Source organism: Motacilla alba, chromosome 1 (assembly GCF_015832195.1).
Source record: "Motacilla alba alba isolate MOTALB_02 chromosome 1, Motacilla_alba_V1.0_pri, whole genome shotgun sequence".
NCBI lineage: Eukaryota > Metazoa > Chordata > Aves > Passeriformes > Motacillidae > Motacilla > Motacilla alba.
This window is the reverse complement of record NC_052016.1, coordinates 40,516,159-40,541,927: the sequence shown is the minus strand read 5'-3', so window position 1 is coordinate 40,541,927 and position 25,769 is coordinate 40,516,159. Positions and strand designations below refer to the sequence as shown.

The 25,769-nt window shown below is 37.2% G+C and overlaps 1 protein-coding gene across 5 annotated transcripts in view; it reads left to right on the top strand.

Moving 5' to 3' along the window:
* Positions 1-25,769, top strand: part of TENM4 (teneurin transmembrane protein 4) — a 1,547,018-nt gene that overhangs the window by 804,054 nt on the left and 717,195 nt on the right. For all 5 annotated transcript variants that reach the window (XM_038158275.1, XM_038158258.1, XM_038158266.1 and 2 more), the window contains one exon: positions 3,075-3,162. The gene's annotated coding sequence lies outside the window, so the exon portion shown is untranslated. The remainder of the gene's footprint in view (positions 1-3,074; positions 3,163-25,769) is intronic.

Genomic DNA, 25,769 nt, shown 5'->3' with positions numbered 1-25,769 from the left:
AGTGAATTTCTGGAAATGTTTGAATTACATGAATCTATTCTTTTGCGATATATGGCACAGGTCCCCATAAGCAAGGCTTTTCCAAAGCTCTGGCAAACACATTTTTGACACATTTTCATCCCAAGAAAAATCCTATCTACAATAAGGCTGGCCCAACTATAAAATATATCATAAATACAAGATCTAAAGGAAAAAAGTATGTATTCAGATGTTAATTCTTTTGAAAAAAAGAATTATAGGATGGCAAGAAAAGTGAAATATAAAGCAGTAGAACACCCTGCAGCAACAGTGGAAACACTAACAAGGATTATTTATCACAAATAAAAGACATTCAAAATGGCATGGCAAAGAACAATAGCCCCTAGTTGTGCAGGGACTGGGCTACCCAATTCATATTGGAGACAAATAGTAGCTTATAAAGCTCATGACATGTTAAATGCTCAGTTCTGAACTGCAACATGCCTGAAGTTTTTTAATTAGAAATGCAGCTGTGTCAATTAGATGCCGCATATAGTACTTAGACTTTCTAGTAGTACAACTGGGGAAAAATGCCAGAAAAAATAAGATTGTCTGTGTGAAAATCAAACCAGTTTATAACTTGTGTACATGTGTGGCCTGCAATTTATCTTCAGCTTAAAAGGTAGAATAAAAAAAAAAAAGCAAAACAACCCAAAACCTTTCAGATATTCCTTCATGCTTAACTACTCTGCAATCACTTTCTTTATTCACTCAGCATTCAGATTACTTAATACTCCTCATAGCTTGTTTAGGTAGTTTTTATATAATCATATAAAGCAAACAATAACATTTCAAGGTTGGTTGATCTGTTATTTTGGTCCAGAAGTTAAACTGTGCATTTAAATCTTTTTTCAAACTCTCACTTTCTCAGCAGAAAGGTAAAATACTTTCTATAAGTCATTTGGGATTGCTGAAACCTGTGTTTGTTGCGACTAATTTCTGCAAGCACAGAAGCAGTTCAGTTAGCTCAGCTGCCTCAAAAATCTTCAGGTGTTCCAACATACAGGATGAGCCATATCTGTAATGTCCCATTTTTTCTCCATCATCCAGTTATTGCCCTGACTTCTGCTCCTCAGCTCCACCACGTGTGTACTTCATAATGCTGTGTTACAGTCTGGGATGGCTGTCCATTAACATCAATACCATGGAGCAACTGCAGCCATCAACATAAAATACCCCAAAAACCAAACAAAACCAACAATCTAAAAATTACTCTACTTAGTACTTTTCTTCATGAGTAGCACAGACACCATGTTAGACATGTCATTCTGCTTATCCAGAGAGCAAGAGAGCTCCTGAATGGTCTGGAGCACAAGACTTATGAAGAGAGGCTGAGGGAGCTGGGGACATTTAGTCTGGAGAAAAGGAGGCTCAGGGGCCTTCTCACTCTCTACAAGTACCTGAAAGTAGGTTGCAGGGAGGTGAGGGTTGATCACCCAAGTAACAAGTAATAAGACAGGAGGAAGTGGTCACAGGTTGTGCGGGGGGAGGTTTAAATTGGATATTAAGAAAATTTCTTCTTCAGAAGGGCTTATATATCCTTGGCCAGATTTCTGCTTTCTTCAGATCTGCTAACCAAGTACTCTGACAGCTGCAGTGCCTCTCCAATTTTATTCCAGAAAGGGATAGAGGGAAAAAACCCGCATACTTCTCTTCCTAACTACTGACTGGATGGAGATGCTGCTCAGATCTGCCAATGGTGATGATCTGAGGCAGGGCTGGTATGCTGTCTCTAATTTATTTTGGCCATCTGCTTTTCCTCCTTCTAATTGGTGCATGTTAAGAGAGAAAAATTCTTAAAGAGCATTTAAGATGAGGATGCTCCTGGACTCACTAAAAACAGATTGAAATGTAATATTTGTTTCTTATTGGGCAGATCGGTCTGTATCTCAGCAACCATTTCATATTTGGCAAGACTGTTCCTTTTACATAAAGTGATTACATGTACTAAGGTTGTTATTGGTATGAAGGATGCATTAGTAAAAGTGAGAAAAGCTCTTTTTTAGCAGGTTCTGCACAGTTGCAAAATATTTATGTTGTAGCCTGCATATACTGCAGTTTCTTTGTAAACATTGAGCTTTATGTGTCTTACTAATACTCAGGAGACGAAAAGTGTATTCAAATAGGGGCCTTGAACAGGGATTTGTGGGCTCTCATCCTTCACTATGAAACAACAGCTTGTCCATTTGTTTGTCCATTGACTTCTCTCATCATCTCAGGGGAAGCCTCGGGAAAGGTGCATGAAGTTTAATCTGCAGTATTTTCTGACCCTAACACCATGGATTTGTTCATGGGGACTTAATTTTATTAAAGCCTGAATTCTTATCTGAGAACATTTCACAACCATGAAGAAGTCTGCCTTCTAAGCCACTGCCACTTTGCAGATTGCAGGAGTGGGAGAGAGCTTAACATTGTCAAAATAAAAATAGACAATGTGATTCTTGTTTCCCCTGCACTTTCTGGGTGGGATTCATGTTTTCTATGTTAACCAGCTGGCAGTGCAGGCTGAACTGACCATCTAAACAAACTGTGTGAAGAGAGGAACATCCACACAGGTGACTTGGTTTGGTCTCAGAGGTACTTCTCTTTCTCTACCAGCTTCAGACAAGAGTCTAATAACTACCTTAGACTAAACCTCAAGGAGGTAAAGCAGAGCATCACAAATTATACTTTCAAATTATTTTTTCTCTAGCAAAAAATTGGATTTTGCCATTGGATTTTCAAGTAGCACCAGAAAAACGTCTTCGAGTAGATTAACACAATTAGTTTTTATTCATTTTGTATCATGAATATGCTTTTTTATAATATAGATTAATAAGCCTTTTTTGATTAAGTAAAATCTATCCACCTGCCAGTATTTTGATATAAATTGTTTTCAAATGTCATTTTTCTCAATAGTAATCTTAGTTAAAATGCCTTGCAATAATAGCTACACTTTCCTTGTAGATATGATATGAAATTTCAATAACATACAGTATTTCTCACTGACACCATACTTGCATTTCTTACTTACAATATTCCTCAAAGAATTATGGTTTGTCTTTATCATTTTACAGGACACTGGTAATAATGTATGGGTTCTGTTGGAGATAAAGTATCCTACAAGTATTGGATGAAATATTTACCAAGCAAATAGCCTTGCTGGTAAGTCGTTGTATTCTTTCTTCTCTTTTGACACATGTCAGGTCCAACAATGTGAAGGAAGGTTTATAATCTTGTTCAACTGAATTTTCACTAAAAAAAAAAAAAAAACCAGAAGAAAACAAATTAAATTGTATATTTTAAATATTGCAGTTCCCTTTCCCAAATAGCTTCATTACTACCTATTTCCCCCCTCCCTTAGAAAAACATTTTCAGTTTCCACTTTGTGCTACTGTGTATCATGAGGCTTTGGAGGTAATCTACAGGTACTCCCGCATCAGAAATGTACAAAGTTCGGTTGCACAGGCTAATGCAAGAGTCATAAAAGTTTTTGCTATTTTTTTAATCCTTTTTTTTCACTGCTGGGTTGGGTTGGGTTTTTTAATTTATTTTTTGGATTGGTCTTGTTTTATTTATTGTAGATACTGTGCTTTTCATTTGGTTTTGATGCTAAAGAATGTTTGTGAGGCTAGAAACATCAGTGCAGCTTTTATTTGTAGCTGATTAATATACGTCAGATACTAAAGAAAATCGCACATTTTAAAGATTAGTTTTAAGGTCACTGGCCAAAATCACCCAAGATATAGTCCTACTGGTACCTCTGGTTTATTGTATTATGCTGAGTAAGTAATTTCTGAAGAGCAGGAAGTGTACATCTGTGAGGAGAAACAGTAATGCATGTATAGTAGTATATGTACTGAATTATTCTTCTTCACATAATTGAAAAGATCACCAGGTAGCTGTTAAGAGTGACTGAACTTCACTAGGCCCGTTAAAACCTATTGCTTCTTAAAATATTACCAAAAATTAATAATATAAAATATTTTTTTTGTTCCAAATGGAGTTTCTTTAGCATTTTCAATATTGTTTGCAATGCTGATCGCTACTTCCATTCATTGGGTGTCAGACCTGCACTTGAAATGCTGTTAGTGCTAGGATTTTGTATCAAAAATGTGGAAAAGAGCAAAGGTGAAATCACCATGTTTGGATTGCTAGATTGCTGTATAAAGAAACACATTCCAGAGACTGATGAAATACAAAAGACATTTTATTTGTTGTTAGCAACACTGACTGAAATTCTTGACACTTTGAAATGTCTTGAGTTGGTCTCCTCTGTTAAATCTCTATTGGGAAGAAAGAAAATATCTGGGAAAAATATTAGTGTTGTATTTTCACACATTACCTGGTTGTGTACCAGGAGGAGGGGATCAAAATATGTCCTTTGCAGAAGGGGGATTATTTCTACAGATAGTGTTCAAAGCTCATCTGGACAATTTCCAAAGCAACCTCATCCAGTTAGACTTGCTTTTGAAGTTAGGGTGAGCTACACATCCAGAGGTGCCTTCCAAACTAACTTATTCTAATATTCTGGGGTTCTGTGTAGTTGGGTGAGATGTGTGATGATCAGAAAACTGTTTTGTGATATACACACACCAAGGTACTTTACTTAATCTTCAAGAGAAATTTCATTATTTAATATTCAATGGATGAGAGCAACGGGACTCTAAAGATGCTGAGGGAAGTTGGAGAGCCAAAAAAGAGGAAGTCGGACTTCTTTAGTAAGGTTAGGATCCAGCTGCGGGAGATAATTAGGTACCTATTACCATAGATGTGCATATAATTTTTCCTGTGGTTTTAAGATTTTGTTTTAAATGCTTTTGTTTAAGAGTATGACTTGCTCTCAGAAGTCTGTATGATCACTGAGTGCTTTGATCGCTGGAGGGCACAGATTTTTACATGCTGAGCAATGCTTAAGCTCACTTGGGGAATCAGGACTGATTTTACAGGGGGAAGTCTGTCCAGTCTCTCTAGCAGAGGGCCATAAAACACCACAGGGGAATATGACTGGAGAATACTTTGTTTCTGTAAAAAGAAAAAATGTCATTTTGCAGTGTGGATAAAAGTAAAGCCTGCAAAATGCAAAATAAACCACCTGCTATGCTCTGTTTGGTATTGATACAACTTCAGGAATATCCATGATGGGATACTTAAAAAAAAGCTATGGACCAGCTGGATGGAGACCTCTGAGGAAAAATAAGGATGAGTGTGAAATGTTCATGAGCAAGAATGAAAAGAAAGGTAGAATTGCTTGAGCTGATTTACAGTGATGAGCTTAAAATAAATGATAGGCTTTTCAAAAAAGAAACAAATGCTTTATTCTCTCCATTAAATTCATACAAGAGAGAAAAAATTTGGGAAATTAAACTTAACTCAATTCAGGGTGGGTAGTAGGAGAGAGTTTAGACAGATTGGGAAAATGTAGTGCTGGAGTACACTACTTGGATATTTTGGAGGGGTTTACGGATATGGATATATATTTTGGAGGGTTTTCAGAACAGGTTGGAGACTCTTCAGTCAGATATAACTGATCCTCGTTGGGATATAGGATTAAGTCCATCTACTGTGGTCTTTCCCAATCCTGCTTCTCTCTAGTACACTGCCCTTGACTCCAGAGCAAAAATTACTAGATTACTTTGCTCAAGGAAACAGTTGTGTGGAAAGGGTGGAGGGAGAAGGGAGGCTGTAGATAAAGTCACCTCTCTCCTGCACATTGTAGTGGCCAACAAATGCAACCTTTACCTGGTGAAATCTGTACTGTCTATCTCAGGAGTAAACAGCATCAACTTGGGCTTATTGGAAGTTGAATCCCTGACAGGAGGGTCTCATTTACAATCATCTCAAACTGCACTCTCAATGTGTAGAAAAGCATAAAGACAATATCTATTTGCCCTGTTTGCTTTAAAAGAGTGTGGCTTAGATACCCTAACTGAAACCAACAGCCCTTATATTCTGTGCATGGGCATATCACATTGACATATCTACTGATAAAAGTCATAAATTGATGCTTTTACCAGCAACCAAAGCCCTATTGGGAATCTGAAGGCTTCTAAACACACCAGAAAATAGCTGTGATGGACATACACAGCAATTGCACCATATGCATGGGTGGAATATTGTTTTAGAAGCACAAGAAATCAGCACTGTGTCTTGAAATGAAATTATTATGAACTCAACTGATAATTACAAGAAGTAACAGCTCTGTTTCCAAACACTAGAAGTCATAATCCTTTTAGCAAATAATCATGCTGTTTATATGCCTTACAATTAGGTGCATGAATTGGGAGATGAGACACTTCTCTGTATATCTCAACTGTGTAGATATATAAGTAGTTATAACAGTTCTTTTCTGTGTAACTTGTAGAATCTGAACTCTTTTGAAATGGGCTTTTTAGAACTGAGCTCCAGCTTTTCATATCTTGTGCTCTTTATCTACACTTCACCAGCTTGAATAATATCAATTAGAGCTGCTGCTATACAGTCACCTTTTAATTTTCTGCTCCTCACGCCTTAACATGCTCATAAATTTGGGTGTAGACTGTTCTGCTGGGTTGTTTGAATAAGAAAAAATCAATTTAAGATAAAAACAAGTGTTCTTTTTGTCTGCAAAAATTTCTGGCCTTAGTACCCTTCATACTCATCCAGCGCAGGTGCTCTACTATGTAATTATTGGAAACAGCTTGAAATAAAACATAGAAATAGGACTGGCAACCTCAAAAATATTGCCATTGCATTAGGTAAAGGCAGTTGCAAGATTGCACATGTATCATCTTCCAGTCTTTCTCTCTCTGATGAGAGTAGCAATAAAAAATAAATAAAATAAAAATAAAAACAGTAGCAATAGTACAACAAAAGACAATAAAATTGCTAATATCTTCTCAAAAAACTTTTCTTGACTTGAAAATTATTGTAAAGTTAGAAGTAGTAATCCTGCAGAAATCATGGGCAGCCACACCAAAAGAAATTCCAGGATTGAATCCATTGATCAAAAATGTTTTCATAATTTACATTTCCTTATGGGTTAAATAACAATAAATACTGAAGGGAGAGGCTCCAGCTGCAGCTGGAGAATTTAGAATAAATAGTTAAATACAACCCACAGCAGAGTCTGGGAGCTCTATCCAATACTTGAATACAATAAGCTGGTTCCTATTTTATAGGAGACACCAGGTCAAGGAGAAGTAATTAATCCCACTTTTGATGGAGAAAAACTTGTAGTTTATCCCTGGAAATGTTTAAAAAGGCAGTTTTACTTTAGAAAAGTTACATTCATCATCATTGCCGGTTTCCTGACATATATGGACATTTTCTGTCTGGCAATGAACAGTCTTTTTCTCTAGTCCCAAATCATCTATAGAAGTCATTTTTTATGTGAAAATTTGTTTGGAATTTGACTCTTTACAGCCCTCTCATCACTACTGCATCTGTTTAGATCTTGTGAAACCCCAACACAAGTAATGCATCCAGTTCTGGGTTTCCCAGCACAGGGAAGATGTTGACTTGTTGGAGCAAGTCCAAAGAAGGGTCACCAAGATGATTAAAAGAAACTCTAAGAGAATCAGGATTGTTCAGCATGGAAAAGAAAAGGCTCAGGGTTGACCTGATTCTGGACTTTTGGTACCCAAAGAGAGCCTATGAGAAAGATGGAGAGGGGCTTTTTGCAAGAGCATGTTGAACAAGGGGGAACGGATTCGAACTGAAAGAGGGTAGGTTTAGATTAGATATTGCAAAGAAACTCTTCCCTTCAGGGGTGGTGAGGCACTGCTACAGGTTGCCCAGAGAAGTTGTGGGTCCCCCACCCTGGAAATGCTCAAGGCCAGGTTGGATGGAGCTCTGAGCAGCCTAGTCAAGTATAAAGGTGTCCCTTCCTATTGCAGTGGAGCTGGAACAAGATGATTTTTAAAGATCCCTTCCAACAGAGGCCATTTAATGGTTCTATGATTCTAAATTGTGTTCAGGTAGATAAAGTGTGCTGACAGAATCAATATTGGGGTTCAAAACTGAGCAGTAAGATGTTCAGTAATAGACTTTCACCTTTTTTCCCAAAGACATGTTTCTTGTACCTTCTACCTTTTACCAGCTTCATGGTTAATTGCAAAAATTCAGATCATGAATGGCTTTTAATTCAACATGTAGAAAATTGGGCTCTTATATATTGTAATGGAATTTTTTTGGCCAAGTAATAGTGAAGCTAAGTGTACTTGGATGTGTGTTATTTATTTTAAAATCTGACTTTTGTTGGTCTTAGTCATGCTACTCTTGTGAGAGTATGATAGGTGTATCGTACAATTACAGAATGCTTGGTCTTTTAAAGGTGTGTTTTAATTTGCTTTTGTGTCTTCTTGGAAAGAAATAGTTCATTCTGCTGAAAGTAATACAGCCATTAACCAAATACCTGCCTAGAGAGTCCGGGAAGTCATATGTAAGGTGATAGTAAATTTCTTGGCTCTCTTAAAAAAAAAAAAAAAAAGTGGCAAGTTTTTGCCAGAGTTGCAAGAAATTGGAGCATTACTTAAAAGAGAAGTGAAATAACACAGGTTTTGGGTGTCTGCTAAGTGTTTTGCTTGTTTCAATCCTGTAAGAAAAAAAAGGGGCCAAAGGAAAAGTGATTGCATTGCACAGTGGTTAATATCCATGCAAATGTTCAGAAGAAACTCTGACTTCTCAGAATTCATGCAAGATCGTGTTGGTTTAATACTACCATTTTATTGAGCATAGTCTACAGCTTGGTAATCTGAGAAGCAGAAGATTTCAGTCAATGCACACACCTTCTCCACCTCCTTCACCTCCTCCTGGAGGTGCTCTATCCAGAATGGGGGCAAGGAAACAAAACATAACAGAAACCGACTTCAGATTAGATTTGATCTTGTAGGGAAGAGACATAAAGTGGTGGACTTAAAACAGACAGTCAAAAGAATTTGCAGCAGCTTACAAAAGAGAGTAAACTGGGTTAGTGGTGTGTTGTTTTCATGTGTTATTCCTGAAGCCTGTAGGTATTAGCTAGGATTTTAGGTTAGTTCATAAGTAAGGATGGCTCAGTCTCACAAGACATCTGTTTCTGAAATTAAAAAGCCAACAACTGCATGATTGCACAGATAGCAATCTTCATTTAATAGAGATCCATGATTCAAAGAAGTATGTGACTTAAAATCTTCTAGGGAGCATGAAGCAATTAATAGTTGGAACTTTTTATAGCACCTTTTATCCAAGGATCTCAAAACACTTTACTGGCTTTAATTAGACCTCACACTATGCAGTATCTGCCTGGAATAGAGAAATGTTATTTTTTAGTTCTGCATATAGAGGAACATGTGACATAGAGGTTAAATGACTTGACAATGATCATGTAGAAGCAAATAGTAATGATAGGAATAAATCCCAAATCTCCTGCCTTTCAATCCGATGTTCTATCCATTTGCTAAGTTTCTACCCTCTGCATTAAACTCAAGGCATTTTTCTTATCTGTTCTGTAACATGTGTGATTTTGACTACAGGATCAAAACCCAGGCAATTAGAAAGACATTCACCCTTTCCAGAAAGAAAACCAAAAAAAAAAAAAGAAAAATCAGTGTAAGACCACTTTCTGCTCTCAGGTACAGAAGAAACACTTACTATTTACTGCATTGAGAGCTATGAAAGATATGGAAGAGCAGACTCCAGAAGTAAACATGTTGTCTTTGGAGATAATGAATAAGGGTTTGTGTTTCTGCCTGAGAGGAAGAATGGGTTGGGTTGGGCTTTTTTGCAGATAATATAAAATGTGAAGAGTGCTGCCTGCAGTATGCTCAGGAATTCAGTGTCAGAAAAAAAAAAAATCAATCTTAAGGCTGTGAAGGAGATAATCTCCTGGGGAAAGATAATAAGGAATCATCTCATGCAGGTATAGCCCCTGTAGCTGGGAAGTGTTGCATAAGAGATACAGGTATCTACACCCATGCAAACTCTTAAATGCTAGTCCTTGGCAGGAGGCAGGGGGAAAGAAGGTCAATATGCTTAAATTAGCAGATAATAAAGATAATTCTGCTGTTGTGTTTCTAATAGTAACTTGAATTAGGCTATTGGATAGATAATATGATTTGTTTCTTGTAGTTTAAGTACATTTTAAAAATGGTAGGAGAAGGAAAACAAGCAAAATAACTAGGCTAACAGGGGGAGTCTGAATAAAATCTGTACTGCTTTCACAGCAACCTAATTTAAAGAGCTTGAAATTTTACTTTTAGAATTGGTTACTTGTCAGATGCTGATAATGATTACTGGTAAGAGAGAAAAAAACTCAGTTCCACCCTTATATAGAGAAAATCAGGCAGTTCATGAAAACTTGATTAATTTGCCTTACTAGAACATCTCTAGTCTTATCTTTACGTCAAAGCTTGGAAGTGTGAATCCATTTTTTTTTTCCTTTAACTGACTCTTACGAATTTCACCATCATATGCCACACTAAACACTATAGCTGGCCAACCAGTGCAAATATTTTTTTACCATTTTTCAGCACCAGGAGGTCCTAGAAGTTGATGTATCATGGGAAGAAATGTTCAATCAAGTTTAGAATAAACAAAGAAATGCTTCCATTGATTAAAGTGTCCACTATCCAAGTGATCCCAATAACAATTATGCAGTCAGGTTACAACAATGTTTCCCCGGCAAAACAAGCCTACACATCCTCATTTCAGAGGTGATGCTGTGAATTAATTCACAAGGGTTTGTTTCCACAGGCTATTTGCCAAATGTTCCTTGGAAATAACTTAAAATACCAAAGGTATAGGTTAGGAAATTAGAAACTGCTTGGATTGCACTTAGACACAGGAAAAGATGGCACTGAAGTGCTTTCACTGTTCACACTTCACAAGATCTGCTGCACATAGACTTGACTTTTAAATAAATAACCAGTCTTTGCAGTTCTCATCACAGATTCTAAAGAGGCAGATGCAGCCATTGCAAATGATTTTGCTCTGTGTTACATTTGTCAAAAGCTGTCAGAATGCAGTAAAAAGGTGTTTGTACAGAGTAATATGCTGCTTGAACTCCTGTATGTCTCCTAGGCTGGAGATTTTCGATTGCTGATTTGTAAGAAAGATAGAGTTCCAAAAGAACATGTTATTTTCTGGCTTTACTAATTTATATATGGTTCACTTCTACATATTTACATGTCTGCAAATTACAGTCAACACTCAAGCCTGAAAGAGAAGTTGAATCAGATAGGAAAAGACCAATCTGCTTCACACTGAGCTACAGTTGCATAGTTAGATAGTAGGAATTGTGTACAAAATAATAGTTATTTTACCCATAATTTTGCATGCCTTTAATCATGTGTAAAATAGCTTTGTTTAAAAATGAAGTTTGTGTCAAGGTTGAAGAGAAAGGGGAGGATTTGGACGTATGCTAAATCAACAAAGTTTACTAAAAATTTTCATACATACACAAATGTGTGATTCTACTGTCTTTTAAATTGTGTCTCTATTCCGTTAATAAAGCTCACCTGACCATAAGAAAAAAAAATTAAAAATCAGAGCCAGATGAAGGCTGTTGGGCTCTATATAATGCACCAATTTAAGGTGAACATTTAAAAAATTCAGTATATTACATATTTTCATGCATATCAGGAAGTACCATATTTATCTGGAAAATAGACAAGAAAGTTATATCCACCTGGTGAACAGGTATATGTTGGTCCTGTTGCTGACTAAATGAATTTTATAGCCAACACAATATTACAATTTTAATTAATTCTAGTTTTGTGTGAATATTACTAGGTGAAAATTATTTAAGGGTACCATGAGGCAGTGGCAAGCAAACATAGAAAAAAGAAAGCAGGAAGAAAGAGAGTTGTTGAAGAAAGAGAGTTCTTACTATTACTTTGGCAAGCTGGTTTATTCATAAACATACTAAATAAGGAATGAGCTGATGACAGAAAATGATACCTTCAAGACCATATATGAACCAGTCTTCATTAGTGTGAAAAGTGTTAAATATGTACCAATGTTTTAAACTACTATTTCTTATGTTTTATGAGATGAAGTATAAAAATGAAGAGGAGCTGAACCTCCTAACACAAATTTTTCTCTTTTAAAATTTGGAGCACAGGAAGAAAATTGAATTTGTCTTTTGATAACCTCCAAAGACACTACTCGATTGTCCTAATTTTTCTGAGAAAACCTTGACCATGTTGCAGGGGCAAAAAGGCCTCAAGAGTCCCTGAACTGCAAATTACTAGAGATTAGCAGTTAAGTGGGAGATGAGTTCAAAATATTGGATGGACCTGCTCTATTTTTATACTTCTGTTCTAACTATGGTATGATGAACACTCATTCTCCACCGAAGAAATAAAGACTGGCTTCCATTTGAAATACCATTCTCCTCATTTCCTTTGCCATTAGAAGAAATTGGCAAACATCACATTCTCCAAAACTTTCATTTTATAAATAAATTTCAGAGAGAGAATTATTTTATGCCATAAGCATGAGTCAGAATTCTTTACATGGATTTGTTTTGAATTTTAGGCTTTGAAATGCAAACTGTATGCTGGACCTGAAAAACATAGCATATCTTCCCAAAATGACAAACATCATTTTATTCTGCTGGATTTACTTGAGTTGAGTTAATTTTCTTCAGAGTAGCTGGTATGGGGTTAAGTTCTGAATTTGTGCAGGAAACAGTTTCGATAACACAAGGGATGATTTTGTTATTTCTGAGCAGTGCTCACACAGAGCCAAGGCCTTTTTGATCCTCACCCACCCACCAGTGAGGGGGCTGCAGGTGCACAAGGAGTTAGGAGGGGACATAGACAGGACATCTGACCCCGACTTACCAAAGGGATATTCCAGAACATATGGTGTCATACTCAGCAATAAATGAGGGGGAGACTAGCCAAGGGGCTGCTGCTTGGAAATCAATCAGCTGGTGGTGAGCAATGATTTTGATTTACATCACTTGTCTTTCTCTGTTGTTTTCATTTTCATTAGGATAATGGTAGAGGTAGTAGCAGTAGTACTAATAGAAGCAATACTAGTAGCAGCAGGAGTAGTAGCAATAGAAGTAACATTTAATTTTAATTCAGTTATTAATATGTTCTTATCTCAATGTATGAGTTTTCTTTTCTTTACCATTTGAATTCTCTATCCCCCAATCTGCTGGCATGGGGAGTCAGTGGGTGGCTGTGTGGTACTTTGTTGCTGGCTTGGGCTTAAGCCATGAGAGTCCTTTTGACACCCAATGTGAGTCTCAAAAGGTTTCGTTTAATAACAGATTGACCAGAGTGTATTAGAAGGGATTTATACTTGTTAATGGTTTTGGGTCACACTATTGATCCTCCTGTTCTTGATATTATTTTTTCTGATCTGTACCCTGCCCTTTTTCTTGCTGTACATGTTAAAAGTTGGTGTTGGCTTTTGCAGTTTGCTGTGCTCTGTAGTGGTTAGTGATGTTTTGCTGAGGAGATTTGTTATTAAAACACTGACCTTGAGCTTAATCTGGTATTTGGACTCTGTACTGTAGATGTCATTTCATGGGGACAATTAACAATAATGCCTTTTACTCTTTTGTTGAGTTTGTTGGGTTTTTTGATTTAGTTTTTTTGTGGTGTTTTTAGGGGGAGGAGAGTTGGTTTCTTTTTGGTGGGGAGTTGTATTTTGAGGGGTTTTCTTGATTCTGTTTTGCTTTGTTTTGTTGTTGTGGTTTGTTTTTTGTTGGTTTTTTTGGGGTTTTGGGGGTTTTTTTTGTGTAGGCAAGACAGAATGACACCTTTTCTTCTTCTATGAAAGCCACAATAACTTCTCAGTATCTTGAACAACTGAGAATAGTTAGAATACTTCTATTGGTATTTCTTAGTAATATTGCTTTGGTTTTGCCTAAAGCTAACAAGGAATTTAGGAATATCACCTAGTCCTCACAAGAGTATGGTGATGTCCCACAACAGAGAATATTGGTAAGTGTCTCAAAGGTGACCTCAAATGTTCTGAAACTTCACTCCCAAGAGCTATGGGATCCAGATAAAGTGGTAGAACGTTTGCAAAAGAAATGCTGTGGCTATTCCAAAGAGGCACAACCCTGCTGGATATGATGCATCACCCTCAGTGAGAAACATGGAAAACAAAAAACAGTAGGGCAAATTCAGACAGTAGATCAGTCACCTCCATAACTCAAAGTAAGAAATGGAATCACAGAATGGGTCAGGTTAGAAAGGACCAGAGTGAGGTCATCTGGTCCAACCTCCCTGCTCAAGAAAAACCCCTAGAGCACATTACACAAATTGCTTCCAGATAGTTCTGGAAGATCTCCTGTGAGGGAGAAGAGGACTTATTTAGTAAGATATGAAGAAGGTTTTCTGAAGAGGAAAAAACGGAGAAAGAACCAAAAGACACAGCCAGTTCTGCAGAAAAGCAGTCACAAGAACAAGAGGAAAAGACTGAAATCATAACTGCAACAGAAACCTCCTCATCCCTTTCTCTAAGTGAGCTTTGAGATATATGAAATGTTAGTTATCGACGATGGTCTATTGGGGCCACTAGTCAGGATTAGAGCATAAGGAAATCTGGCAGCTGGGATCACTTGATAAGGATAAAACCATTGACAAAGGCAAAATAACAGCTCTATCTTGACCACTTAACAGAAGACAAACACAAGATTTCTTAAGTGTTGTAGGTTTTTGGAGAATGCACATTCCAAACTAAAGTCTGATCATAAGCTTTCTCTATGGAGTCACCCAGAAGTATAACTTCGAATGGGCCTCTGAGCAGAAGCAAGCCTTAAAAAAATCAATTGGGAGATAGCTGTGCAATAATACTTGGGACAGTCCAGACAAGACAAAGTATGAAACATGTTCTTTGCACCTCAGCCAGGGATAACAGACCCACCTGGCACCTCTGGCAAAAAATGCCTGGAGAGACTGAAGGTCAGCTGGTAGGGTTTTGATCCAGGGGATCTGGAGTCTCTGTTATTTTTCTTTTCATCACTATTATTATTGTAAATATTTGTATTAATAATATACTAAACTGTTCTTATTTCAACCCCTAACTTTTCTCACTTTCGTCTTTGTATCCACTTCCCCCATCCTGATGCAATGAGAAGTGAGCAAACAGCTGCCTGGTGCTTAGCTGCAGACCAGAGTTATACCACAAAATTCATATGAGAAACCTCCAGAATGTCTGCAAATTAATCTTTACAAAACACATCCATGGTTTATATTTTTTCTTCTATCACTGTGATAATGGAGGCCTTTTCAATTTCCCATGTAGCTAAAGTACACTACTTTGTGCAGTGATTGCATTTGAATAAATTGTTTTAAGGTTGATAGTATTTTTTTGCCATTACTCTAGCTCCTCTGACAGAGGATGGTGAATAACATTGTTAAAGAGAATTTCACTACGAACAGCTTCTTCAGAGTTTCTGTTATTTTTCTTATCTTCAAGGGACATGTTGCTGTTCATAATTTAACCCCCTATAGGGATGGGACCTGGATTCATAAACTTCATTCCACATTCCTACCTTCTTTTGAGAAAGAAGCAAGTTCACATCCAGCAAATGAATTCAGATGTGATCTACAGGCTGGGGGGCATAGGCACCAGGACCAAAAATTATATTGTAGGTGAAGCCAACGTAACTGAACACAAAGCCCACCTTCAAGATGGCCACTGCTCAGTTAAGATGATTCTTCTAAAAATGTGAAACTCATTAAATTCAAAGCAATCTTCCTGCTTGGACTGTTCTAATTTCACTGGGATCATCGAAGCAAATTTTGGCAAATTCTAATCTCTTGCAAACTCTTGCTAAATGTTCAGCTAAATCTGTCATTAGGGAATCATTAACATGTAATGATTATTGTATTGTTGTGAAGAGGCATCACTTCCAGTATAAATTTAAGTTTTCACACACTCACACTCTAAAGCAGAAGCAAGCAGTTTATTCAGAGAATTTATATGTACATTTCTATGCCTCTAAAATAATGGGATTTAGTTTTACTTTACTTTTTGATGCCAAAATCCAGAACTTTGATTAAGCCAAATCCTTAAACATAATTATGCTCCCAGTTCCATCTGAAGGATTTGAAATCTTAGTTCCAGAGAGAGCTCTGTAGTCCCTTCCATGCAAGAAAAAAAATCTTGGGGAGTAGATCATGTACAAGTGACAGAAGTGGTGAGCTGAAAGCAATTCCATTGTAGCAAATTAGAGTTAATAAAGCTTACATCTCCTCTATTCATTGTAGAAGTTGGGCTGGACAGTCAAGGAGCTACTCATGCACATCTGCCTGATATACCTCTGCTTTATATTTCCGCAGTGAATATCAATTAAATAGAAATATGATGAGATGATAATTTCCTGAGGATTGGAACTGAATGATCCCAAAGCTTGAAGAACCTCAGAGTTGGCTACCAAATCTATGACATCCACATACAGTAAAAGTCCCAGGTTCCCATCAGTCTTAGCCATAATTTATTCATTTCTTATTTTCTTGAGCATGATAGAAAGTTGTCCTGGGTTCTGAAACTGCTCTTTCCCAAAGGAAAACATACCACATCAGTTGAGGAAAAAAACAGGAATGGCAAGAACAGCCTTCCACCACCTAAAAGGGACGCATAAGGAAGGCTGGAGAGGGACTTTTGGCAATGGCAAGCAGTGATAGGAAAATGGGTAATGGCTTTAAGCTGAAAGACAGTAGATTTAGATTACATATCAGGGATAAATTCTTTACTGTGGTGGTGCTGAAGCAATGGCACAGGTTGCACAGAGAAGTTGTGGGTGCCCACTCCCTGGAAATGTTCAAGACTGGGCTGGATGGGGCTCTGAGCATCCTGATCTAGTGGGAAGAAATCCTTGCCCATGGCAGTGGGATTGGAACTGGAAGATTTGTAAGGTCCCTTCCAAGCAAAACCATCCTGTGTTCCTATGATTTTATTAAAAGTGTCAAATACGATTAGGTATATAATTACAACAGATATTCAGCACAGACACCCATTAGCAATAAATTCTACCTAAAACGTCACTTGTAATGCAGTCTGTTTGTTTAAACACCTTATCCAGAAGGTAAAGCAGTCCTTTTATTGATGTGACTGTATGATATAGCATTGTCCTCTTTGTCATGTGTTCACTGAACATATCAGCTCATCTAGCTCATACAAACTCTCTGTTTATTCATTCCTTTGAAGTTTCAGTAGCATATGCAGCTGGAACATGTTTGGAGAGTGATGAAAGTATGAGGCCTTCTTGACAGAAGTGAAAGCATGGTTAAAGAGGCTGTGCAGTAACTGTCAGTCATACTTTGCAAAATTATCCTGTTGTAGGCCTCTGTTTAAGAGGCCTATCTTATTATCAACATATATATAGCTATAATTATCTGAGAAAACAAAAAAACAGTTTTTTTATCTTTTGACTCTAATTTGTGTGTGTGTATACACTTTTGAACACCTGTTTGTCCCTCTCTGCATCCACATTTCTTCCTCAAAATGTAGTTGGAAATGTAGGTCTCTAAACCAAACAAACCATTCTTAGACATGAAATAAATTCTACCAAAAACTTTTCCTTAAATCAGAATTATATGACCATTTGTTGTATATTTTGGTTATTCCAGATCATGGATGCAAAAAGGAAAAAAAATTAAAATCTCAACAACTCAAGAAAATATTTCTTAAATAATAGTAACAATGAAAAAAAAATGGGGAATGGCTATTCAGTGTGGCTATTTCCTTGAGCAGCCACCCTTTGACATGAAGTTACACATCTTTTGATGCTGTCTTAGGAGGAGCTAAGGGTCAAAACTTAGCTACAGTGTCTGCAAAAGCTGCACACCAAAATCTTATCTATTTAAACAAAGGCTATTAACAAGAAATCTCTCTTTTATTACCTGTTGTTGTTGTTCAAACTGACTTAGATTCTACCAAAAGTAGGGCGAAAAGGCTTCTTTGCTCTTTCTGTAGAAGAAAACACGTCTAACATACTGAATTTATCCATCTGCATTTCTCTGAGAGAGGATGGCAGAGGGAAAAGAACTCATATTTTACATACCAATCTCATACAAATTTCAGACCTCCACAAAGAATAGCTCAAAATGACAACACTCCATAAAAGTCCTATACCTAAGAAGTTAGAGCTACTTGCAGGGCAAAGTGAAAGGAAGATCTTCTCAGTTACCCTGGTGAACAATATTTTGACAGGAAACTCCTTTTCTCAACAATTCAAATGTGAACTATTCAAACCACAAAAAAATGAATCACAGAAGTGATGTTGTTGTTTTGGATGTTAGTGTGAGGAACCTCTGGAGATGATAGCATAATCCAACCCTTCTCCTTAGAGCAGGTTGTTCAGGGGCTGTCCAGTACAGGTTAGAATATACCCAAGTTTGGACACCCCACAACTTCTCTATGCAACTTGTGTTTAACCATTGTCACAATAAAAATACTGTTTTCTAGTTGTTAATAGTTGTGTGCATGTGGAATTGTGCAGAGAACACACCACAGTGTTCTCATCCACTATGCCAATCATCATGTTATGAAAAATATCAATCTGGTTAAGTAGGATTTCGTTTTCATAAATTGGTGTAGACAACCCAATACCTTTATCCTGGAAATGGAAGCCAATCATCTCAAGCATTCTTCCCTACCAACCTACAGAAGTGATCCCTCATGTAATGGCAGAGTCTCAATTCTGGCAGCTAGGAGTATGAATTTTATGACCTAGAATATGAATATATGATTTGGTGTGGAAAATCCTGAGAGCCACGACAGAAATTTAAATGCTAGTGTCTTACCTGGAAAGGAATGTATTCAACATACAAGAGGACGTGGGATCTGTAAAAAGAATTCAAAAACTGGCAATTACCATGACCACAGACAAGTGGAGATAATGAAACTAATTGTGTTTCAGTGTGGATTTGAGATTATTATGGTTGGGGTACATCAGATAAACTATTCAGAATATAAATCAAAAGACTTTTCCTTAAATGAAAAATAAATTAAAAATATACTAATATTTAATCAATTTGGACTGAGTTTAAAAGCCTTTGTGATTCATGGGAGAATTTGATTTATCAAGATTTTTGTCAAAGACTGGATGGAAACAATTACTTAAATCAATTAAGATGAGTTTAGTGTAAGTACTAAGGTGGTTAAGGAACAGGTTGATGGAGCAGTTTTATAAAAGGTGTCTTGGAAAAGGAGCTATAACTGAGAGGAAAGATATTCATAGAGTAGGTAGTTAGGGATGTGTTTTCCTTTAATGAATACATTGATTGCAAGATCAGACAGCAGGCAGAATGTGCAGGATGAATAGGATCTTTCTGAGGATGGGAAAAAAAAAAAAAGAAGGAGGACATTTGATAGTGAAAATTGACATTCAGGCCTCTAGGAACTTGGAACAGAAAGTCCACTTTAAACTGGATGCTTTTAGCAGGAGGTGAAAAGGAAACTTCTGTTTCTCCCAGTCAATCACAGGATACCCTTCAGTACAATGTGTAATATGACCATGAAAAATACCAAACTTGATTCTGTACCCACATGAAAGAAAGTACTAACACCACCATCATTTAAAATTATTATCAAATTTGCAACAGGTATTCCTCTCCTAGAATATAGTGCACAGTTCCCAGCTAGGACATTCATATTTAATAATTATCAGTGGAATTGGAACTGAAGAAGAAATGGCTATGCAAACAATATATAGAACTGAGAAAACATTAGTTAGATTCATTGGAACAGATTTTCCTAAAAGTTCTGCTAAGGCACTTGAAAAGAGCAGAAGGGTGATTTGGGACAGCCAATGCAATTTCACCAAGGACAAGTCTAGCCTGACCAGCCTAGTGGCATTCCATGCTGTTGTGACTACATTGGTGGACAAGGGAAGACCTGTGGCTATCATCTACCTGGATTTCTGTAAGGTCTTTGACAAGGTTTCCACAACGTCCTTCTCTCTAAATTGGAGAGAAAGGGATTTGATGGGTGGAATGTTCAGTGGATGATGAATTGGTTGGTCACATCCACAGAGCTTTGCTCAATGGCTCAACATCTAGATGGAGATCAGTGACGAGTGATGTCCCCTGGGGATCTGTACTGGGCCCAGGAATGTTTAATATCTCCATCAGTGGTATAGACAGTGAGATCAAGTGGTGCCCTCAGCAGTTTTGCAAGTGACATACAGCCAAATTGTGTGGTTGACACACCTGAGGGGTAGGATATCATCCACAAGGACTTGGACAAGCTTGAGAAGTGGACTCACAGGAACCTTGTGAGGTGCAACAAGGCCAAGTGCAAGGCTTTGCATCTGGGTCAGTGCAATCCTCAATATCAACACAGGTGGGGGATGAAAAGCTGGACATGAGCCAACTATGTGCTCTTACAGCGAAAAAAGCCACCTGAATGCCGGGCCACATCTAAAGAAGTGCAACCAGGTCAAAGGACTCCACTTTCATGAGGGTCCACCTGGAATACTGTGTGCAGCTCTGAGGTCCTCAGCACAGGAAAGACATGGACTCGTTGGAGCAGATCCAGAGGAGGACTTCAAAAATAATAAGAGGGCTGGTGTACTTCTCCTATGAAGACAGGCTGAGAGAGCTGGGGTTGCTCAGCCCAGAGAAAAGACTGCTCTGGGAGGGCACTTCAAGAGTGTTTATTAGAAAAATGGGGCGAGGCTTTTTAACAAAGTCTGGTGTGACAATACAAGGGGTAATTGCTAAACTACAAAAGAGTTAGCTTACCCTAAATACAAGAAGGAAGTTTTTACAGTGAAGGTGGTGAGGCACTGGAACAGGTTGCCCAGAGAAGTAGTAGATGGCCCATTCTTGAAAACATTCCAGGTCAGCATGGACTGGGCTCTGAGTCATCTCAGAAGGTGGAAGGTGTCCCACAGTATTCCAGGAGGGTTTGGACTAGATGACCTTTGAAGTCTCTTTCAACAATATCATTCTATGATTCATGAACTTGAATTATCCAAGAAGTTTGAGCAATTTACAAAAGAAATTATAGAGCAGCCTGACAGAGCGGGAAAAATCCCCCGAAAATAACAACAATAAAACAAAACAAAACAAAACACAAAAAACAAACAAACAAAAAGATAATCCAGTCCCATTCTTTATGCTTTTGAGGAGAATTGATCAAACCCTTATTTTCAGCAGTTCCCTGAAGATTTTGGTTCCTTCTTGTAAGATGTCCTGTCAGCTGATCTAAGGAATATAGCATGAATGGATCATTTGCTAAACTCAGACAATAATTCTTGTGAGATAAAGATATTTACAAAAATTTTAGTAGTACAGCCCCTCATCAATGTTGTTTTATTGTCTCCACAGTTTTGAGCTCTTGCTATGATTTTGGAATTCATCAGAAGGATTACTGTCTCCCTGGGGTTGTGGGCTTCTTTTCCTACATGATACATGGCTATAAGAGCTCATGAAATAGCAGATACAGGAAAGAGAGGAGTTAGGGAAAAGAACTGGAGGAGGTTATAATATTTTTTTCATTAAAAAGACAGGTCTATATCTCTGATCAAAGTTAAGAAAAATCCTGTCATATTTCCAGTGAACGAGAACTTTCCATAAGAGTTTATTAGTTTGTATCAGTGGACAGTTACACAGGCAGCAAAGCTCTGTTAGATCACTCATTAATCTCTTTGATAATGTGGTATTGTTCCCTAATGTACAGTTATTCACCTTTTGTTCAGTCTACTTTTAAATGTCAAGAAATGGGGGTTATATTATTCCCCTTTGGAGACTACTCTATGGATTAATAGATCTCAGTCTCTTTCGTCTTCTTTTCCCGCTTCTCCTCTCAATAATCAGCCATTATTTTCCATTTTCCAGTTTTATCCAATAACTCATAGCCATATTCAGTATTACACTAAATTAATTCTTGCCTTTTTTTTTTAACTAAAACCTTTCAAATAGCTTCAGGCAGCTATCATTTTCCTCTCCATATCTCTAGGCACGTTGCTATTCTTAAAAAACAGTGAATAGAACACAAATGGAAAAGAGACATTTCATGACTATAGATCTCTTGTATTAGATTATGTTTTTAGGTTACTATGTGCAAGCTAGAGTTGTAAACAAGATATGGCTTATGCAAAAAGTGAGAATAGAGATAATGAACTGCTTAAAAGGTGATTTATACAGTAAAAATATGAAAAATTGCATTTTGCACATCTTCTGCATAAAATTTGCACGCATCCCATAGAAACCAGCTAATGCCTCTCAGCAATTCCATCCTGACTTAATCAGCACACACAGCCTCAAATGAAGACTTCCTAAACTTTTACCCCTTCTCTTACTACCTAGTAATTATAAAATTTAAATTACTTTGCTTCAAAATCTACTGTTGTCACAAATTTCTTATTCCCTTGGAAAGAAATTAAGAAAATTCAGTCTTAGTACATAAAACTCAGCATTAACTAAGTAGAAAAAACAAGCTACTGCAATTTTCCCTAAAATGCAAGCAGTTTTTAAGTACTCTGCACACACATATTTCAATAAATCCTAACCTGATTTTCTTTCAAATACCGAATGGGATGTATCATTGTATTCAATGGGAGGGTATTGATTTTGCTTGTTTGGTGAGGGTGAATATATATAATAAATATAATATAATATAATATAATATAATATAATATAATATAATATAATATAATATAATATAACAAAATATTAAATATAATATAATGATTAATATAATATAGTAAATAATATCATATATTATAACAATATAATATCTGCTGCTGCCTTTTGCAATTATCCTCTTCTTTTTTTCTATAGAAACCCCTAACACTCAGGGCCTAGGGTGTTATAAACCTTTAATAGTAAGGCCATATTATATTCTTTTTTTAAGGAAGCAGAAGATTCCTGAATTATTTTTTCTTAACTGTGTTCTGTGGAAAGATGACTAGAGGTGACGAAAGAGCAAAACCAAAAAGGGATCGTGTCTATCTATATATCTGTTTATACAAAAATATAGATGTGCATGTGCTGGTGCATGCATATATATACATATAGATAATGTAATATAGTATGCAATTTTAAAGTCTGATTCTGTTGATTGTATAGGCTAAATCAGCCTCCTCATTAAATCAATTTCAAAGGGAAATGAATATATTTAAAGAGTGAGACATGTCTAACATTTCTCTTGATGAGTTAATCCATTTTAAGTATACTAAAGTCATCAGAGTTACTGTGGAGATGCAGTCATCTCGGTGTTTGCATAGGATTACAAATGTACCAGGGCATTTGTTAAGTATTGTTACAACTAATTACACTCACTACTTTTCACTTGCCAACGCTGGGAAACTGAGCTGTACTCCAGCTCTCAGAGATAATGCTGCCATTGGCTTGGACTCTGTTTCTGTGGATATTCTGTATAGTAAGAGTGAAGGATGTAAGCAAAATATATTTTTAGGAACTGAAACAAGCTTTGAGCACTAGGTTTTGAGGAATGCATATACTAGGAGCAAGATTATCTTATCCCACCAAATTCTTATTCAAGTTGGTAGGGAGGCAAGAGCCTTTTGACCCTTACATGCCTGCTTTTTCTACTGCTTTACAGAATCATAAAAGGTTTTGTGTTGGAAGTGACCTTAAAGATCATCTAGTTCCAACACCCCCTGCCATGCACAGGGACACTCTCTGCTAGACCCGGTTTCTCTAAACCCCATCCAACCTGGCCTTGAACACTGCTGGAGATGGAGCATCCACAACTTGTCTGGGCAGCCTGTGCCAGTATCTCACCTCCCTCACAGTGAAGAATTTCTTCCTAATATGCAACCTAAACATAAACATTTTTTAGTTTTAACTCATTGCCCCTTTTCCTTTCACTATATCCTACTCAAAAGTCCCTCTCTGGCCCTCTTCCAGACTCTTTTGGTAGTGAAATGTCCTACATGATGTTCCTAGAGTCTTATCTTCTCAGGCTGAGCGACTCTGACTCAGCCTTTCCTCACAGGAGAGGTGTTTCATCTCTATAATAATCTCATTATTTCTCCTTAACTTTATTTAACCTGCTTGTATTTTGGTGGGGGATGAGTGATGGTCATAGTTAGTCAGCTGTTACATGCTAGGTAGCTTATTAAAATGGGTATGATTCACTAACATTGGCACATGGATAAAAGTTCCCAGAAAAATCTAGTTTGGTCTCAGGTATTTGGTCTTGGTATCTTTTTCCTGTAAAATCTCATTTACTCAGAGAAAACTGCACAATATCCTGAACAAGGGTAACCCAGTGGTCAATAACTGAGACACCCTTTGCAGAAATACAGGAGCAACATGGCCTAACACTTGAAGGGAGGATTCATTGTTCAGCATAAGTAGTACTTTGTTCAGTATTGCAGAAAATCAGAAATGCCTGCCTCACATATTGAGTTTACATTTTCAAGGTCAGATATATGACTGAGAGAGCAAGCAAACCATAATGTAAATATTTTTTGTCTAGATTAGTGGATGTGGCTCCTATGTTTAAGTAGAAGTTTAAATGATTTGTATTAGGAGAAAAAAAAAACAACCAAACAAACCCAAACTAGAGACAATTTAGTAAATTGCTGATTTCATTTTTATCAGCTTAAAATTGTTTTAGTCTGGTTGCTTAGAAGAGTAAGTTTTATTTTATGCCCATGCTCGTAATGCCAACCACCCTCAACCACACCAGGCTAATTCCAAACCCAGTGATCACTATATACTTGATCTATAGAGAAAGAAAAAGATACCAAGTCTCAAGTTTCAGTGGCTGGGTATAGAAAGGAAATTTTAAGAAGGTCCTTATTGAAGAAAAGCTCTGGGATAGCTTCAGTGAATATATGTTACAGGTCCAGTGTGGACGCCCATCTACAAATACCATCTGCTTCCTGCCCCAGCAGTGGAAGGGGAAGGGTGTTTTGATCAGAGTGAGAAGACACCAAGGAGTCCCTGGGGAACTGAAACTTTATATCCTGCAGTACTTTAGAGTTGCTGGACACACATTTGTTGGAGTACATGCTACATTAGTCCTGTTGTTCACCGAAACACTTGCATAAATCATCCCACAGAAGATAGTACATGAGAAGAGCCCAAAATCTGAGGTGGCTAGGATCTGATTCCCAAAAAAAAAAAAAAAAAAAGAAATAAAAAGATTATTTATCTTGACAATATTCAAGGCATTAAACTGGGGAATATAGTTAACTGTTTCTTGAGATAGCATAACAAAAAGAAATGTAAGCTATTGAGGCTTATAGGAAATGATGCAAGGGAACTACCCTGTTCTAATCTCTTTTCTTTTTTTCACGTACGCAAATCAAAAGCTTTCTCTGATATTGTTTCCTACAGCATTTCATTTGGAAGCTAAGAAAATATAGGTTGATGAATAGACTGTAAGGTGAGAAAAAATTGACTGGGTCACCAGAGTCAAAGAATGGAGATTACGGTGCAGCTGGCGGACAGAAACAAGCAGAGCATCCCACAGTTCAGTACTACATCCCATACTGTTCAACACCTTCGTCAAAGACTGTGACAGCTATCTAGTGTACCTTTAGCATATTTTCAGGTGACTATACACTTGGAGAGAGGCTAAAAGCAAATGTCAGGGCTTCTAGCCAGAGTGGCCTAAACAAACTTGAGGAATAATACAACAAAGGCATTATTAGATTCAGCAAGAAAAAGTGGAAAGTTCTACACATATGGCAGAGTAATCCTAAACATCCAGACAGGATGGCAAGAGTCTCACAGAGTAATGGCCCCACTGAAAAGACAATGGTCTCCAAGGTGGAATATGAGCTGCTGAATATTTCCATTTTCACCAGAAAATGGAAATACTGCTCATTGAAAAGTACAGCCACCAGATCAAAG